The sequence below is a fragment of the Centroberyx affinis genome, unplaced genomic scaffold (genome assembly GCF_046629955.1).
Source record: "Centroberyx affinis isolate AG114_WGS23_722 - 3 ecotype Tasmania unplaced genomic scaffold, CSIRO-AGI_Caff_v1 ptg000713l_1, whole genome shotgun sequence".
NCBI lineage: Eukaryota > Metazoa > Chordata > Actinopteri > Beryciformes > Berycidae > Centroberyx > Centroberyx affinis.
Window position 1 is genome coordinate 437,501 of NW_027279330.1, and position 18,771 is coordinate 456,271.

At 40.2% G+C, this 18,771-nt stretch overlaps 1 protein-coding gene across 1 annotated transcript in view; it reads left to right on the plus strand.

The window, feature by feature from the left end:
* The first annotated feature begins 5,665 nt into the window (after positions 1-5,665).
* The window catches only part of dnmbp (dynamin binding protein), a 56,937-nt gene continuing 43,831 nt past the window's right edge, over positions 5,666-18,771 (plus strand). The window contains exon 1 of the mRNA XM_071519535.1: positions 5,666-5,740. The gene's annotated coding sequence lies outside the window, so the exon portion shown is untranslated. The remainder of the gene's footprint in view (positions 5,741-18,771) is intronic.

Here is an 18,771-nt window from a genome sequence, read left to right on the forward strand (position 1 = left end):
TACCCCACTTGTCTGTCTGTCTGTTGTTTTGCGTGTGAGTTTCCATGTGTCCATCCAGCAAGCTATCTTTGTAACTATTCAAAACAGAGCCATAAAAGAACAAACACAGCGGGACAGAAGTGAATCTGTTCCCTTGATGTTAAAGGTGTCTCATAGCCTTGTGAATAAGGACAGTATTGCATTATAAAATAAATGTGTTCATACCTAACTTGAAAGCATTAACATCTTGCCTACTATAACATTTAAAAGCTGCAGTGGCATGGTGCAGATCTCTAGTGGTCAACTGGAATTAGTCCAGGCGCTCTGGAAATCATTTACTGTCTTTCATCTGCTGCCTCATGAGGCTATGTTCAACAAACTTGCAGTAGATGTCACTGCTGCACAAGGCAGGGAGATAACATGTCTGCCTTTGTCCCATATTGCGCCTGAGAAGTTGAAATTCCTGGAAAATAGATATAATAGGTTTCAAATAGATTTGGTAAAACAGATAAATAGCAAGATGGAGATAGAAACATTTTCTCTGCTCTAATCCCAAAACAAATGCCTGTAAATTTAATGAAAAACAGGCAGTTAATTGGATTGCATTGTATGGGATTTGTTCCACTGAGCAATAAATGACTAGTTTTGATTCACTGCTTCATCAAATGAGACCAGAAATTACCATAACTTGCTGCAATATCACTATTGTCAAATGACAAACTGAAAAATGTAAATTAGATTTTTACCTGAATTTAAGGTTTCCATATTCTATTATGTGCTGAGCAAGTTTCATGATCCAAAGATCCATGAACACCATCCAAAACCCGTTGCTCATTGGTGGTACAGTCTGAAAAGTTATTGTGAGTTAATATTAACAACAAATTGGACTGACGTTCTGTTTGAATAGTTTGACTTTGTGGAGATTTCACCAGCAACATGTTTTGTTTGTGTCATTTGAGGACTGGAAATTAATGTGGCCCTGAAATTTCACAGTAGTCTTTACATACATTACAAGAGCACATTCCTTGACCAGAGAACTGTCCTCTAATCCATAAATTAGAGGCCTCTTACTGAAAGCCAGACTCTGTTGACCATGACTTCTCTAAAGAGAACTTTCCACTGGTTTTTCTCGTGCCATTCACAAACACCACACAGCATGTAACAATAGACAAACTCTGACAAACAGGAAAGAGGAAAGGCGCACTTCACTGGGCAACCGGTGAATTTGTGACAGTGATATAGAGGATCACCAAGGACAAACATGGAACCATACACAAATGATCAAATGTGGAAAATAAACTGTTTCTAAATGTAGCCTACACTGCATAGTTTAAACAGACAGAATACATTTTTATCTAACAAATATGTGGCCATTTAATGTTCATGCAAAAAAAAGAAGCTGAGAGAGGTAGATTTTTTCAATGAGAGCAAATTAGAGCATTTAGATGGAATGAAATGTTGGAGTATGTGATTCAGTAAGGAGCGGGTGAGGAGAGGAGAAGAGTTTGAGGAAGACTGATTTGACAGATATAGAGTAAACCTGCAGGACTGGTTCGTGGCTGAAATCTGGATTTTTGCACGTTGGTTGATGTGAGTCACAACAAGATTCTTGGTGGTTTGAGCAGGACTCACTGTGGTCTGTGGTGGAAAGCTTTGTTGTAAGACACTTTAAACTTGATGGGGTCTCTCTGTCAGCTAACTGCACTGTTCTAACTGCTAGTCTGCTCACATGTAGACTGTTCCAGCTCCTTCATAACCAAGTGGCTAATGATGTTTATTGCTCATTGTACCATTTGTAACCTGTTTATTGCCTATAGCTCTCACTGAGAGCCTTTTCAATACTTAAAATCCCATAATTTGAAGACTGGTTTGTTGTTTCTATCATGTTATGCTATTAGTCTATTATTCACAGGGATAATTCTTGATTGCCATGCATGCACACTTATAATACTAATGCACACAAAACAGTTAGGATTCTGTATGGACCACAGTGTTGACACGGTTTTTTCTGCCACCAGTTAGGGGCAGTATTATCATAGTTATGCTCATTAGTAAAATAGTATTTGAGTGCATTGTGTTTAGACTATATGGCTACAAATGTTAATACATTATACTGGATGCTGCCTTTCATTTATATTGATAGCAAACTAGTCTTATGGAATGTGTGATTTGTGATAATTATTGGCAATTTATACATACAGTATGTGGTGAATAAGAGCCAATCAATGACTTTTGCAACTGTGGCAAGCCAATTCCCATACCCAGTTTGAGTAATACAATAAGGGTGACGCACCCGCTGTTACCAATACCAATTTGTTATTCATGAATTGACAGCAATTGTCACATGAGAACACCTCAGAAAACCACCAAACAATAGAGTATTCCCAAAAATGAAGTTGGAACTGTGAGAAATTTCACATTACTGAGGCAACGTCAACCAAATCCATTGTTATGATACCGTAATTACCACTGAATCATAACAGTCATAAATGCATATTCATTTGCCTACTCAAACACGTAATCACAGCTGATGTTCACTGTTTCTCAGCAGAGAAACAATAGCATGACTGTACAGCAGCCAATATATTCCCCTCCAGCAGAGCATATACAGTAGTGATGACCGACTGGCAAAAGATACTGAAAGACAACAATAGGCTGTAAACCCACATACTCGCTTTGAATGAAAGTGGTCACTGTGAGAGAAGACAAAGCCAGCATTTCATACAATGTCACTGATCTGGAGCATTCTCTGAGGTAGTGTGGGCCTGTGTGTGTGTGTGTGTGTGTGTGTGTGTGTGTGTATGCTCTTGCACATGCATTTGTGTATACTTAGTTGCCAAATATGGCGTCAATGAAGCCCACCAGTGGCCTTTTACTGCCAGATCTCTCCTACAGTACTGTTCCCGTTATTCATTGACTCAGAATTTACCACACATTTCTACAATGCTGTGGAGATGCCATTGTTGAATATTGGTTGAAATAAGCTGGTAGGTGGACCAGGCCCTACTGGAACTGGAGTACACGTATCACTTCTTTTGCCCTACTTCAAAAGTTGTCTGTTTGCTTTAAGGTATATTTCACTCTGAAAATGATTGACTGACAACATATACTTGTGCTGTTTGTAACACTGGAGGAAAATGGGCCTGTATTTTGAGTTGAGGTAGAAGTTGATGGTTGCAAATTCAACCCGACCTGATGTGTGAATAATAATCATAAAACATCCTCGAATGGGCATTGTCTGAAATTTTTATTTAAGCTCCTTGAGATGTCACATATTGTCCTACAATGCTCAAGAAGATAAAAGATATCCTTTGACACGGAATGTGTTGTAGGCTGAGTCGTATCACGTTTTAATGGATTAAACCCAACATCAACTCTGACAAACCAATTCAAGTCTCTGCCTTTTGGGCATTCATTTAGAGTTGTATATTGATACCTATAATGGCAGTGTCAGCTTTGAATAATACCAGCATGCCATGGCATATAGAACGATACTGATGAAGCAATGGCTCTGGTCTGTATACATGTATATTTGTAGACTCTGTATGTGTGTGTATGTGCACAAGCCTGTGTGTGTGTGTGTGTGTGTGTGTGTGTGTATGTGTGTGACCTCTCCTGTATTCCTCCCTCTCTTCCCTGTCAACACTTCAGTGCAAAGGCATCCAATTGGCTTCATTTCCTGCTATTGTTCTAGCAGATATGAGAGCACATATGAGGAAGCTGTCATTACTGCAGACACAGCAAAAGCTATATTCTGTCCACCACACACACACGCGCGCGCACACACACACACACACACACACACACACACACAGTGACCAAGCGTGTGAACGTGGTTGCCAAAAGTATAATCTCTCAAGAACTAAATTAGAGATGCAAAGACTATGATTTTGTCTCACTAAAAAACTAGTTTCCATTGTCTTAATGATCCCCTGTGTGTGAAAGAGATACCGTCTTTGCCAAAAAGAGAAACGCCACGTAAGAGAACGCTAGTTACACCTTTCTGCTGCTCTGATCTTACAAGTAGAGACTGGCCTTATTCTCTTATTCATGGGAGTGTCAAAAAGTAGGGATTCTTAAACTATTTACTTTCCATAGTGGCTACTGCTACTGAAAGCATATATGCACTGTTGTCATGTAGGGACTCACCACAAACTGCATCACGACATATTATGGATCCCAAACAGTAGGCCTAGTTAGAACAAAAGCATTACATGTCATAGTTCGCATTTAATTCAGAACAGGGCAAACACAAGCGTTTTTATCTATTAAATGACTTTGATGGATACCGTCTCCAAATGAGAAACTAAATCAAAAATGGTAGCTAACACAGGTAGTGTTTATGTAACGTGTTAAAACTGTGGTGAGCCTTATTAGGTCTGGGTGGAGTGGACAGTCATAACATGTGCTGACCTGTACAGGAATGAGGTGATGGATTGAGGAAATGTGTCTCCAGTGACATGTTGATTTTTGTTCATTCTTTGGCTCAAGAGAGGTGTTTTCTCCCCTCAAGAATTGGACTGGACATAGATGGAGCTTTGATTGAGGTTTGAAGTTGATTCATATTCCAAAAGGCAGGGATATAGCACAGAGAAAACCCACCTAAACCCATTTTACCAGCTATACATTTGTAGAATAGAGTTTACCCACCTTTTAGAAATCTTTATGACGTAAATTCATAATATAAATCATATTAAAGAGTACCAATCTCTTGTAAGTTATATGTATACAGGGTCTTTTAAGGAAATAAAACACATAAATTGATGTTTTTCTTAAAGTATAATTGATTTTTGTTTATATTGGTGGTTGTTTGCCTTATGATGATCACCAACAGAAGGGCAAAGTTTACCCAACCTTTCATTTACCTTACTTTATCACTGACAAAATGATGTAGAAATTTTGCATTACAGGCTTACAAACAAAACATCATATAGTGATGTAGAGACAAAGAAATACAATAAAGACCTGTATTGCTGGGTTTGTTGATGCCTTAATAACACATTAATAAGAGTTAATTATCCCCACACTTTCTGTAGGTCTACTGTGGCCTGTTTTGATGTCAAGCCCCCCCCAAATAGATGCATATTAGGCGACAGACTCTTATTTGATAAGGTTTTGTATGAGGGAACGCTGTCTGAGAGGATTTATGTTGTTAGATTTGATTTGGTAGACATAACTGGACCACTCTCTATGCTTTACACAGGGAGATAACGGTGTGAAAGCTCTTATCAAAGTAGGTATTACTAAATCATTCTCTCACTTTATTTACTTAAAATGAAATTAAAGTGAAATTAATCTGCTGGGACCCCACTGGAACCCCCTGAAGGACCCATGGAGGTTAACGGACCGCACTTTGGGAACCATTTATTTTTTTTCCTTTTTAATCAGGCATTAGCCGAGCCAGCCATGGGTCTCTAGTGCAGAAAAAGTGGGTGGCGTTGATGTAGGCATGGAGAGCGCAAACCAACTCGGCTGCTCCTGTTTCTAATGGGATGACAGCTGATTCTACCGAGACACCGTCAGGACTGCCGTGCGACTTTCTACTGCCGATATGTTTCCTTCACCTCTCATACTGAAATAAGACAGTTCTTCATAGGATAATGACCCTGCGCGCGGCTCCAAAGCTGAGGTCAGTCTAGCTGCTGAAGTTGGTCGCGAAGAAAAGCAACTCCGCCACCACATCACCAAGTTGGATATCTTGTCTGACTGGATCTAACGGCCCAATCCCACACTTTCCACGGGATATCCAGCCGCTTTACAGGTAAGGAATGCATGCAAACGTCAGATAAAATCTCTCTTAAAACTTCAGTTTTGCTACATATGCAGTTGCAGAAGAAATACGAAATCGCGTATCACATGATGAATGATGCGCCGAGTTACACTAGGTTGGAAAGGCTGGAAAGACACAAGTAAATGTTTTTAGATTGGTTTCTTCATAAGCATAATGTTGTTAGTAGACCTAATAGTGATTACACAGCGTTTCCCTCTGCGTGTTCACAAATTAGGTATTTATGGCTTTCTGAAAGCTTTTGCAAATGCCAACTCACAGGGGTTGACAGTCGATTGGGCGTATTTTCAAGCTACCAAGATTTATCCCACCCTGAGTTCACTACAGGCAACGTGAGGCCAAAGCAGCAGTGCCTTCAGGCTAAAGACTACCCAACTAATGACGGTCGTGAGCGGAATGATTGATGACAGTGAACAGAAGTGCAGCGGACTGGGAGCTGCAGACCAAATCCCCCTCCTGTCACCTGTGGCTGTTGTCAGTTGTTCCAACACACACACACACACACATAGAGGGAAACTCTGCACACACTGATGGAACATTCTGGTCACACACACACACACACACACACACACACACACACACACACACCCTGGTGGTCTGGTGACAGGCGCTTTGTTCTGATCTGATTTGATCGAATGTGTTCTGTTCTGTTCTGCTCTGTTCAAATCAGTTCTGCTCTGCTTTGATCTGTTCTGTTGTATTGTGTTGTTTGTTCTATTGTATTCTATTCTATTCTTTTCCTACTATACTATTCTATTCTGTTTTATTAAATTCCATTCTATTCTATTCTGTTAATGGCCTTTCTATTCTGTTCTATTACACATTGTATTGTATTGTATTCCATTCTATTCTGTCCTAATCTATTCTGTTTACTTCTGTTCTATTCTGTCAGCTGTGTTCTGTTGACTTCTATTCCATTTAAGCAGTAGTTTACTTTGAGAGCTAAACAGACACAGTAGAACTTCTTCGTTGACCTCATCAAGAGCTTTAGCACACTGCTCTAGTTTGCTGGTGGCCCATCAGTCTGCTCAGTAGACTGCAGCAGTAGAGTCTGGGCTGCATGTCGTGACTTCTAGTAAATGAGAATGTGAAGACTCAATTAGTTTTGATACGATTTAACCAGCCACTCTGGCATGCACTGCCCCAGTCAAGACTTCTTTATGGCAAACACATTATTTGTCAGATGTGTTCAATGTAGATGGTTTATTTACCATAAATGCTTTAAATATGCTGTGCAGTTCGACAGGGAGCCTTACATTGCTAAAGTGTATGGGTTCTGCAGTGGTACCTCAAAGATCTGAGAGGGGTCTGTAAGAAAAATAGGGTTTCTTTGGTAACATGGTTGAGATATCCACTTGATGTAAACAGTCTTAAAGGATAAGGCTGGTGTTTTTTAATGCATTGCTTACCGTCCACAAATCCTATGAAAATAACAAAATCAGCAATGATTTTGTTTTGCCAACAAGTCTCGTCCATGTAGCCGGTGCCCAATGCAGCCATGTCCCAGCAGCCATAGAACTCCATTGTATTAAAAAAACGATTGAAAACACGTCAAAGAGCCATGCCGTTGCTCTGGGCAGCATATTTCATCATCGCGATGCACCGGGCCGGCCGACTTTTTCCTCAAACAACTTAATAAGCCGGCTGTAAACACGTTTGCGATCTCAGGAAAGTAGTTCCGTAGCACCGAAAATAGTCCCCAGCGTAAAGAAGAATTTGTTCCCATTTGAATTTGATTTGGTAATAACTACAACAGCCTGACTTTTCGTGGTAACAGTTAGCGATTTTTAAAATTGAAACTATGTCTTTGTGAGCTGTATTTCAAGGTTTTTAGCTTACAATTGGAGCCAATGACTTCCGGGCTGACAGCTAAAAACGGTATGTGGGAAGTCAGAAAGTAACAGGAGTAGAGCAAACGCATTGTTGATTTTGTTATTTTCATAGGATTTGTTGACGGTAAGCAATGCATTAAAAAACACCGGCCTTATCCTTTAAGATGAATTATTTCCAGTTTCTTACTTGAAATGGTCAGGTCTGCAGCTTCAGTGGAACAAGCTTGAATTGTGCTGCAGTGCACACTGTGTATTGTAGTACGGACCAGACTAGTGCTGAAACAATTGACAGTATTGTTAATTGATTATACAGTAATTTTGATGATTGATTAACCGGTTCAGTCATTTATAGTAAGTAAGTAAAAATACCAAACATTTGTTAGCTACAGCTTCACAAATGCTAAGATTTGCCTGCTTTTCACCATTTCATATCATTATAAAATGAATACTTTGGGATTTTTTCAGCCACTGGTTAGACTAAGTAAGCAATTTTAAGACATCGCTTTAGGTTCTGGGAACTTGTGATGGACCTTTGTCATTATTTTTTACATTTCTTAGACATTTCTTAGACTAAGTGATTGATTGAAAAAATAATCAATAGATTAATGGATAATGAAAATAATTGTTGCAGCCCTAGACCAGACTTATTCTGCTGGAGCTGCCAACCTGACATGACCTTATAGACTGATGTGACCAAAAGGAGTGGATCGATATAGCTAAATTATCTCCCAAAGACAATGCTTGCAGTTAAAAGTGTGCATTCACCCATCTGTATTCTGTTTTGCAACAAATATTCCCCCTTGAGCTTGGAGTTCAGACAGATCCTTAACAAACATTGGTACAGTGCTTGTTTTCATGTTTTCATGTTTTCATGGCATCTCCTAAATTGTTTTTTAAATGCTCTCCCAGCCTAAGGGACCAACCAATGAAATCTGACATTCACCCACAGTTTCACCCACATTGAACCCATAAGTGCAACTTTTCCAACCATCCACACTGAAATCAGGATATCAGCATTTGTGGTTCACCACCACCAATCCCCTCTCTGCTCTTTTGCTACAATGTCAGTGCTATGAGGTACAGCACTACTTAGGCATTGAGACAGACCACAGAGGGCTGAGAGCAGGAAGGAAAGCTCTTGCTCAGTACATCATTACTCAATACAACGTCCCCTTATGGATTCAATACGGATTTTGTCATTTGACCTTATGCATGGCTCTATTTCTTTCCCTCTAGCCCCAAGTTCTCATATTAGTTTCATATACAGTATATAGTTTTTTTGTAGTTTGACACCTGAATTGAGTAGTTTTGCATTCAAGACCCATCAAGCCTTTACATGCTTTTCATTGATTACATGCTAGTTATAGAGTGAGTGTGATCCCTATGAATAGCCTAGTTTTTTTTCCCTTATTGACAGGGATCCAAATCATCTACTTTGTATGTGATGGTGAATGAGTCAATGCAGTTGTCCTGTGAATGAGGGTGTATATACATGTATTTACACCTTCCTTTTCCTTCACTTGAGTACATACCTGGCAACCCAGTTGAGGTCAAAAAGCGGAATCACCAAGGGAGCATTATTCAAGAGTGTGGGTATTGTTTTTTTCTGTTCCATTGTCTTGCTTTTTGTATTTAGTAGCTGGTCAGGATTTTGGGTGCACATACAGTAAACCTCCTCCTTGCTGAATTATTGAAAGCGGGCAACAGTGTCTTATATCAGGGCTTGGCCACAAGGATATTTGAGATGTTTGTGTCAGTGAACATGTAACACAACACAAACTGTGCTGTCGCTCTCCCAATAAATCCGATCACTGAATGATGTAATCATGCATTTTCATGTCCAGTGATGAAAGCGTGGTAACAACAACATAGATTGTCACTGTGATATGGCCTAAGGTACTCTAAGCTAACAGCACACAACAAAATGTCACGCTATCACATCTCCTGATACAGGAGAACTGCAGAAGACTTTTAGAAAGGAAGTAATAATTTCCATTTTTCATCTCATTATGTAATGCACCGTCACTTCAGACAGAGAGCAGGTCTTGGTCAGAAAAGGAACATTCCTCACATTCTTCTGCCAGCAGCACAGTATTAGTTAACTTAGCTGAGCAGCCAGGAGGAAAAACTAGATCTGAACTGGATATGAAAAGGAGGAGAATGAGATTTACTGCTGGTATGAGGGGATGTTGAGGAGAAAGGGGTGAGGCAGGCACACTGTAATAGTCAGAGTGAATTGAAAAAGTTTCTTCCTCCCCTTTCAAATTGTGCCGTGCTAATGGTGATTAGAAAATGCTGCCAACCCCCTTGGCTGACTTAGCATTTTGAGCTGTGAGCTTACAGATTTAAATCATGCATGAGCACTGTATGACTCAGGATATAAGATAGAGAGAGTGGAAGAGCTGTTTGGTGATAAATGATCTTTGAGTGATGAACTGAATACCAAATCTATTAAAAAGTATAACACTGCATAAATGCATTTTTTCTTGGATAATATAGATGATGTTTGGATAAAGGGCAATAGGACTTGATCGGAAGTGACAGACAGCCATGGAGGCAATGGGGAAACAGAGAGACAAACTAACATGCATGGAGACAGACAGACAGACTCAGTGGACAGACAGGAAAGCACACCCTTTATTTCATACAAGTGCTATTAGTTCAGAAACAGAAATCTGACCTTATCACACTCTGGGAATCACCCTGGCATGGTCACTGTGTTCACTATCTTGATCTCCTATCATGTGTCAATGGAGCATTTCCAGAAAGTGTTGCTAGATGACATCACAGAATAGATTAATGATGATTACATTTCCGTCTTTCAGCGAGAGCTTGAATAAACTCTTTATGATTGTATAGAAATGACATGATGTGCATTCTGCTTTAGTGCGGATTGCAGATTTAAGAGCAGAGAGAGAGATTTGCAGGGACAGGCATGGCATTTAATGGACTAACTTGTCTTTGTGCCTCCTTATAATGGGAAGGGAGACTTGCCAGTTGTCTTGATGTTTTTCCTTTGAGCTGAAGAAGTGTGTGTGTGTGTGTGTGTGTGTGTGTGTGTGTGTGTGTGTGTGTGTGTGTATGTGTATGCTCGCACACGCACCGACCCATGAGCTTGTGTTTTTCCATCAGCTGTGCAAATTGAGTTGAGTGTTGTCTACGCTTGCTGAGTAATTTGCTGTAGATGTCATCCAACTTCGCTAATGCCCCTTTGCATGCAGTACTGGGTATTGTAGAACATACACAGAGAAACTTTACAGTTTCTAAGGTTCTTCTCTTCATGCTGTCCTTATAGAAATCAAGAGGACCTTTGGACTTGGGAAATCTTGATACCATAGGGAGTAATAACAGAACTCAAGTGTGCATAAACTGATCGTTCTTCCATCACAAATGTTTAGTAGCCTGAGGTGAAGTGAAATCCTAAAAAATCCTAAAAACTTGTAATGTCATTAACATTTAAAATCTGCAGCTTAATAGTAACTGGGAGACTGATTTTTGGACCACAGAAAGTTTTGTTGAGCTTTCATATCCTAATGAGGTTTATTTTATCGTAGTTCTGAAACCACACTGTCTGGATCCAGCAACATAAACTGCTCATTTTCATGTTCACTCATATTCGCTCATATGTGGCCATTTTACGATTCATGGGCTGAATTCATAGTCAGCTGGACCAATGGTATTTCAATCCTCGGCTTAGATTGTTCCTGACCAATCGCAATAAGTATTGATTTATACATTTAGTTACAGGTAAATACGGGTCAGTAGTATCCAACTCATTAATGTGCAAGTCCAGTTACTCATCAAGGCAGTGGGAACAGCATGTGTGAATTTTATTTTGCGGGGGATTTTCCCCTGAAGAGCACACATCATGAATTCACCATGTTTTTGCATAAAGGTGATGATGTCAGAGAGATCAGTTATGTAACAACTCATATGAAAACTATTAGGCCTCAGCCATGGTGAGGGTGCGGCGTATCCTCGGGCACCTCTGGGGTCCTGTGAGGGAAAACCCTCTGCCTTCCAAACACATCCCCGTATCCTTGGCGACGCAGCCGTGACCCTCTGAGCGTGGACATCTGAGTGTTCTTCACCCTGGAAATGTTTATGCAAAAGAACAGCTCCACCCTGTCTGTGTGTGTGTGTGTGTGTGTGTGTGTCGTACAAGCCATTAATATTCAACACATGCACGCTGGAGAAAGGAATGAGGGAACTTTAGGAATGTGTGTGTGTGTGTGTGTGTGTGTGTGTGTATTTGGGAGTAGGAGGGAGTCATGGAAAGAAAGATAGAAAGAAAGAAAGAAAGAAAGAAAGAAAGCAACTCAGAGAGAAAAATGAATAGCTTTCCTTTGGGAATCTGTGCTTGCCAAACTGCAAAGACATTGGAAAGGGGAAAAGCAAATTGAATGAAAATGAGAAGCCTGAGGTGGAGGGAGACGGACGGATGAGCCAAACGGTTTACTCCCAGTACTTTCCAGGACCTGCCCAGTGTTTCCCTTATTCATGTAGCAGCAGCTCCGCTCTGTTGCTGGAACTTTCTCTGTCCTGCTAGAAAATGTAAAGACTATAATATTCATTTTCAGCCCATAACAAGTATTTGAAATATTGCTAAAATGATTGTTCGATTAATGGATTAGTCAACCGATTCTAATTTTGATAATCGATTAATTGGTCATTTATCAAGTGAAAATAGGAAACATTTGCGGGCTACAGTTTCTCAAATGCCAAGATTTGCTGCTTTTCTCTGTGTCATATCATTATAAAGTGAACATTTTGGGATTTTCTTGGCTGCTAGTCAGACTAAGAATCACTTTGGGCTCTGGTAACTTGTGATTTTTTACATTTATAGACTAAATGATTATGATCGAAAAAAAAATCAATAGATTAATCAATAATGAAAATAATCGTTAGTTGCAGCCCTAATTTGGACTGATACTGGAAATAAGAAACAGGAAACAGTAACATTCTCCCAGTGCCCCACTACTGCTATAAAAACTTGTATTGGAAACACAATCTGCTCTCTCTCCACCACAGCTCTTGTCTTCATCTCTCCAGAGGAGAGAGAGAAGACTGGAGTGGGCGGAGAAGTGGGAGTCCAGAGGTGTGGAAGATGACTAATGATAGCTGGGCTTGTCCTGCCCTGTCTCAGCTCATTGTCTGCCAGGAAGGCAATAGCTGTTTCTACCACAGGGCCAAACTGACCTAGCCAGAGGTTACTTTATAGGGGAATTTATCGCAGACCCCCTCTGTGTCATAAGTTTCACATGGGGCCAGCAGAAAAGTGATAATTGTCTCATAATGGTGGTAATTTTAGAGCTTGACCCAAATGATTTTAGCAGTACCAGAGGAGCCCAAACACTGGACCGGTCTTGTGTCTGTTAATGAGACATTCACTGATGGTATCTGCAGATTGGTGCTGATTCAGCTTCCAAGTAGACTTGGATCAGCAGATAATGCAAAATGTTTTGTTTTCAGTGTGAAGAAAATGTCTTCTGACGCTAAATAACATCATGGCAAGAAGTGCCACATTTACAGAGCAGAATCATTTTGCCACTTTTAGTGTTCTAGCTATTATGCTGCCTTTTATAAGTACTGTTGAAAATATCAAAAGTATGGGTTAAGTGCACATGCATGACCCAAAAAGCAGGTGATTGTGACTGGGAAAGTTGGGATTTGTTGTTCCTGATGTTTAGGGGGCGTGTCTTAAAGGAAAATCCCCTAGTATGGAAGCCTGGTCAACAACTGATGGGAAAGTATGGGATGGAAAAGTATTAGCCTATTGCTTCTCTTATCCACTCTTTGTTAAACTATTCACATGTGTGAATAGTCACACACACATAAAACAACTTCTGGATACAAACTAAACTAAATTAAAAGGTTGATTGTTCTATTGATCTATTGTTTAGAGGAGGAGCCTATTAGACATAACCTACTGCACTGTTCTTTATTTGTTAACCCATTCTGAATAAGCTGTTGCATTTAGCTTTGTAGCTGCAGCTGTGATCAGAGAAGGAATTCCATCATATTGGAGGTGGATGACACTGCCTGGCCAATATCTGTTATTTAATAAAAGCCCAATATCTATATATTATTATATAGATATATTGGATAGATATATTGGAAAAACTGATTGGTCTAACCCCAGTAATAACAACATTACTTTGGGCTGTTTTGAATAGAAGGAACAGTGCCTCTGATCTATTGATGTAAGCATTTTGAATTGGTGGTGGCCTTGTTGTGGAAAAATAGCCTTTGTTTCTGCTAGAGGCGCAACAATTTCTATTGAAATCCAGAGCCAGTGTGTTAGTGTACAGTATGTGTGGCTGCTTTTTCAGTCTCTGTTTCACCCATGTTGGTTTACAGTTGCTTGTTCACATGTTAGAGTGGAACTGGACAGGTTTGCCAGATATTTCAACAGAGTTTGGCAGCTTTGGGCTTTTGACTTGGGTTGCCAGATGTGTTCTTTTTATCCAGTTGGCTGAGGCCACGCTGTGCTGTCTCATCCGGTTGAAATGCACTATAAAGCTAGTCTGTTCTCTTCACTGTCCCGTCTCTAGTTTGTTGTTTAGAGAGCTGACTAATGTCTGCATTACAGTACTACATCATACTGTATCTTTTTTTGTTTTTTGTGTGCATTGCTTTTATCAGTTTGTTGTATTTTAGATTAATTATTTACCAATGATAGAGTATATGAAAATGTATAATGTTGGTTCAGATCTCAGTCATTTCAACTAATTATACGATTTATTAATCACAACTACTATACTATTATACTATTTATTAACAACACAACTACTGTATATTTCATTATCTTCTGATTGTAAAGAAAAAACTTGGTGACAACACATTAGTCATGTCTGAAATGGTTATGTCATCGTCTCACAGGGGGCTCTAAGACGGACCACTGACCCCTGTAAACACATGGTTTGCAAACCACATGACTTCTGTTGACAACTGTCAGCCCCACACAGCCTTCGCCCCCCTTCTCTCCCCTCTATCACATGTGCTGAAAGACTAGACGGTCAAAAGAAAAGGGACAGATGTCCCACTGTTTTTAATATCTAGAAGCGTCCACCGGCTGCCCACCTGTTTTGGCTGCGCTGCTTTGAGCTGAATGCATTTTAGTGGATGCAGCATTCTGGATGGGAGCAGCGCATTGGTGCTCAGCACAATGAGTCATCAGGAAACAATCAGGAATATCAAAAGGCATCAACTGTCACCCGGCCCAGAGGATTCCACTGGTGTGTACGTGTGTACGTGTGTGTGTGTGTGTGTGTGTGTGTGTGTGTGTGTGTGTGTGTGTGTGTGTGTGTGTGTGTGTGTGTGTGTGTGTGTGTGTGTGTGTGTGTGTGTGTGTGTGTGTGTGTGTGTTTATGTCCATGCACACGCAGGTGCCCGCCTGCCAGTTCAACATGCATTTGAATAGGAAGGAATGGCATGTGTGTGGTGCATCTCTATGGGCCTTGTGCTGGCAGGCAGACAGATAAAGAGGCAGGGGCTTCATTGTTGGCATGAGATGACCCTGTTCAATAAAAAACACGGGCAGTCAGCAGATCCCACTTCCTCCACACACACAAACACACACACACACACACACACACACACACACACACACACACACACACACACACACACACACACACACACACACATACACTCACACTCACACAGACTAGCCACTAGCCCTACCTGTAAAGATCTGTGAACTTGAGATTCACAGTGGCAAATCTGTTCCTTCAGGCTTTTCTCCACACGATTCAAATAGGATTAGACCGATATATTGATTTGATCAATCGGCCATTATTAAACATCAGATATTGGCCAGTCAATGTCAGCCTCCTCCACTATGATGGATATGATGCAGTTTAATAACATATTTCATTTAACACTGGTTGTCTATGGGAAGCTCTGATTTGACTCTAATGCAGCATTTTGATTTTTTGGGTCCATGCATGAATAAGCTTCAAACCCCAATGATTGTTATTATCATGATCATCTTAGGTTTTAACAGAGTTGTTAGTGTCCCATGGAGTTAACGCTGTTTCAGAGACTAATAGATACTGAATGTTGGCACAAGATATTGGCTATCAGCAGCTTAAATCCCAAAATATCTGTATTGACCTTGAAAATCGCATATCGATCAAACTCCATTTCCAACCAGCACAAGCAGGAGTTAACATTTAGATACTTTGCACTTTGGGAAGGGTTATGACCAGGTGGCTGCCATGTTTATGTGCTTTATCTTTTGAGAATAGCTTATTAGCTTTTGGAAGAGATGCAAAGCTAGAATGATTACACATTTAGCCTTTAATCCTAACCTCAACATCATTTGAGGCCTTATAGCTAACTGTAATGTTCTTTTGACTTTGAACAAATGCCTGACCAAATTGAAATGGTACCCAATGCATTTCATCATTGAGGACACTTGCTAGATTTTATCATGCTATAGCCTAGCGCAGATTGAAAGTGAAAAGACAGGGTGAAGTAACTGTCAGGTAGAGGAGGAGACTTATCAATGTTGGTTGAATTTGCCTGGTGGGTGAGAACTCACATTTCAGCACTAGCTTCCATTTTCAAAGCTTGTCAGTCTAGAAGCTAAAACAGTCTTTGGTCTAGTTAGGCTTGTTGTGGTTGATTCCTCTTCAAGTAGCTCAAGTAAAAAGAACATCATTTTTTATAAATCATTTGTATGCTTTATAGGCAAAAGCCTTCATCTTCTAAATAGCAAGTAACTGCTGGTGTTCAAATTTGGTAAAATTTTGCATTAACTGGAGTCAGAAGTCAGATTTTTTCCTTTGAAATGTACAGTAATAATATGAACCTTAATACTAGCACTACAAAACATTACTTACAATGTGATGAATATGAGTGTGCCTCTAAAACAGACTTGCCTCTATATGCTTACCCTTGCTTAAATTACATCTGTGCTGATCGATTTGGGGAACACACACAGACACACACACACACACACACACACACACACACACACACACACACACACATCCCTGCACAGGCTAGTCACTAAAGAGCGATGATGGTTCCAGGGCCATGTCCCAGGTCACACAGTTGGTGCTTTGTCCCACTGTCAGCTGTGAGATGTGTGTGTGTGTGTGTGTGTGTGTGTGTAAAGTGTGTGTGTGTGTGTGTGTGTGTGTGTAAATGTGTGTGTGTGCGTGTGTGTGTGCGTGTGTGTGTGCGTGTGTGTGTGCGTGTGTGTGTGTGTGTGTGTGTGTGTGTGAGTATGACAGCTGTTGACTTAGCTGTCTGCTGTAATCCTGTTACTTTCCCCAGGACAGTGCCAAGTGGCACACACTAGTCCCACTCACACCCTCTCATTCACTCTCTCTCCCTAAAAAAATCGTTGTGTGATTAGTCCTCAGTTGATGCTCTCAGCTTTGGCCTTTGTTGTCTGTCTCAACCTGGCATGGCTGTGAGAGAATATGAGCCGAGTCTGTCCTCATGAGAAGTTCAATTATCTAGTTTTTAATTGTAGAGAAATTCAGGATTTGGAAACCTGAAGGACAGCTCAGTGCATGTATTATTCCTTAAAGGGACATTTCACTGTGGTAGAAGACTTTCGTTTTTGTGTATATTCTTGTAAAAATGTAGTCTAAAATTCTGCGTCCAGGGTGCAACTTTCAGGTAGTAATTTGAAATAATTGATATTGATAAGGAAAAATATAGTTAGGGGAAAAAGTACTAAATGTACTATCACAATGAAACACCACAACTGATTCATGAAGCTGTTTTCGCAATCAGAATAATGTCATCCGGTTACACTGAATCTGTTATTTCAATTCTTTATTCCAACACACTCATATGAAGGAACAGAGTGTTGTCCTGAGTGTTTTTCTTTCTCTATCCTTGATACTGTTTTCTTTGTTGTCAGGAGCCTGTGCAAGGATTCCCAGTCATGATCAGAGTCCTGTTGCTTATCGGGACGCCATAAATCATAATAGATGAGACACGCCTCTGTTTTAGTCTTGATATGAAGAGCTTTCCATGTGCAAAGTTGCCCCTTGTACTTTTCCAAGAAGCATTCTGCGGTGGTGGGTAAGCAGTAAGAACACTTTATGGTCCATTGTGTCGATGAACACAAAAGGATGTGAATGTGTGCGGACGGTTACTTGTTTGAAAATACGCACTGCCGTTTGTTTGTGCATACCTTTTTAAAATGATAGACGTTTTTACCACCCATTGATGGAGGGCCCGAAACCACACAATACCAACTTGTGTTGAAACCTGATCTCCAGACGTGCCTACTACTCCTGAGGGGATCCTGTTTTTTCCCTTTCTTCTTCCAAATCAAAATGAAACAGTCCTCATCCGGTGATTGTTTTGACTCATAAGTTGATGAGTCACAAGTAATACGAATGTGTTTAGAGAGAGACGGAGACTTAGTTTAGTACTTTCTTTTAAGTGTAGCACTTGGAATCAATATTGACAGTGAAAAACTGGAACTGGCGCTTCCCTATTTCGAACCTAAGAGACAGAGCCAAGACTGTGACTCTGCTGGTATAATCTGGGAGTACGTTCATATTTAGTGTTATACATCAGCAGCGTCACTCATCTCTATTTAATGCTTGCTGATACTTTGTTTCCTTTTGACCCTTGTCCAATGGAAATACTGGGAAATACCGGGGAAATACCAGCCCACAGGAATAGAATGAACAAGAATGGAGAGATGGGGCATATTCACATCAACAGAATTCGGTCCTCAGTTCTGATTGGCTGAGACACTTTGGAAGCCAATGTAACGCATCCAATAAACACATGCATACAATAACAGTTAATTTAAATATTAACACATTAACTAAAAATCACTGTTCATGCTGGTACTTATGTGTCACCACTTTGTTTAACTGTATTGCTTAGTGGAAGAATAACAATATTGTTATTTAAGTATCAATTGAAATGATTAGATTTAGCACTTAGTTGTTTTGACATGTTGCATTAGCTGTATTGAATTTACCAATGATGCCATAAACTGATTCTTTTAAGTATCAACAGTCCTGTTTACAATTTGAAGTGACTGAATGTGAAAAGAACACAGTGTAAACCCAAACAAGGTGCCGGCTGTTGGAAAAGTCACAAGGCTAAAGAGTAAAAAAAGAGATAGCCGCACACTTCTCTCCAAGCAAAAAAAGATGAGGTTCATCCTAACTAAGGTCAACC